Source organism: Sorex fumeus, unplaced genomic scaffold, assembly GCF_029834395.1.
Source record: "Sorex fumeus unplaced genomic scaffold, SorFum_2.1 ptg000044l, whole genome shotgun sequence".
In the NCBI taxonomy this organism is placed as follows: Eukaryota; Metazoa; Chordata; class Mammalia; order Eulipotyphla; family Soricidae; genus Sorex; species Sorex fumeus.
Window position 1 is genome coordinate 52,638,526 of NW_026606101.1, and position 1,244 is coordinate 52,639,769.

At 40.8% G+C, this 1,244-nt stretch overlaps 1 non-coding gene across 1 annotated transcript; it reads right to left on the reverse strand.

Annotated features, from left to right (window-relative positions):
• LOC130030809 (U6 spliceosomal RNA) lies at positions 1–107 on the reverse strand. Its single transcript, XR_008793492.1, has one exon. It is a non-coding gene; the product is annotated as a U6 spliceosomal RNA (small nuclear RNA).
• Between the last annotated feature and the right edge of the window lie 1,137 nt (positions 108–1,244).

The window sequence follows — 1,244 nt, forward strand, 5'->3', positions numbered from 1 at the left end:
GTAAATATGGAACTCTTCATGAATTTGTGTGTCATCCATGTACAGAGGCCATGCTAATATTCTCTGTATCGTTCCAATTTTAGTATATGTGCTGCCGAAATGAGCACGGGATTCAAACTTTAGTAATTCAATTTAAAAAGCAATTTTCCTGCCAGGGTAGTTTAGAGATTGTTGGAGGAGAACTATGGAACACCCGTACAGAGACTCTGGCTCCGGTGCTGGGTATGGAGTTGGAACATTGAAAGCCTGAAATTATTATTAATGGTCTTGTAAATCATGTGCCCACATTTTCTAAAAATACATATATTTTTATAAATGCAAATTACTCATGTGCCTTTTAGCCATTCGTATTTCTTCTTTGAGAAAGTGAAATGAGCCAGAAAGAGAGGGATAGACATAGAAAGATTGCATTCATCTGGGGAACATAAAGTAACAAAATAGGAGACTAACACACAAGAGTGGCTGAGATTAGTACCAGGAATTTTGCTCCATGGCTTGGAGGCCAGCCACACATTCTAGGGGAAAAGGCAGCTCAGATAGAGAAGGGAGCACCAAATAAAGGGTGTTGGGAGGATCCTCCCAGGATGGGAGAAGCATGCTGAAAGTAGACTATAGACCGAACATGATTGCCACTCAATGACTCTTTTGCAAACCACAACAGCCAAAAGGAGAGAGAGAACAGAGGGGAATGTCCTGCCATAGAGGCAAGGTAGAATGGGGAGGATGGGGGGTGGGAGGGATACTGGGATCTGTGGTAATGGGAAATGGGCACTGGTGGAGGGATGGGTATTTGATCATTGTGTAACTGAAACCCAAGGACAAAATTTGTAAGTCTACAGTTGTACCTCATGGTTTCTCACTAATAAAAGAAATACAAATTACTGTTCATTTTGAAATTAAGTTATAAAGGCATATACACATATAGACACAAGCAAGCATAAAGCTACATGAAGGATAAATGTGTGTTTTTTTTTTAAAAAAAAGAAGAAAGCATGATTTATGTCCTTCAACATGGCAGTTCCACAGAAGGACATCTAGGCCTTGGCCTTTTTCCTGAAAGCAGCAGATAAATTTTGCTTCCAGTTATTCTTACCTGCTTGTGTAAGAAGGCAATGATTATAGGCATGTGTTGTGAGTTTCAAAAGAAAAGCATGGGGGCATAGGACTGGAGCGTTCAGTGGCTGAGAACTGTTGCCTTGGTCAGCCCACCACAACAGATGAACAAAGGACTAGGGTAATGAAGA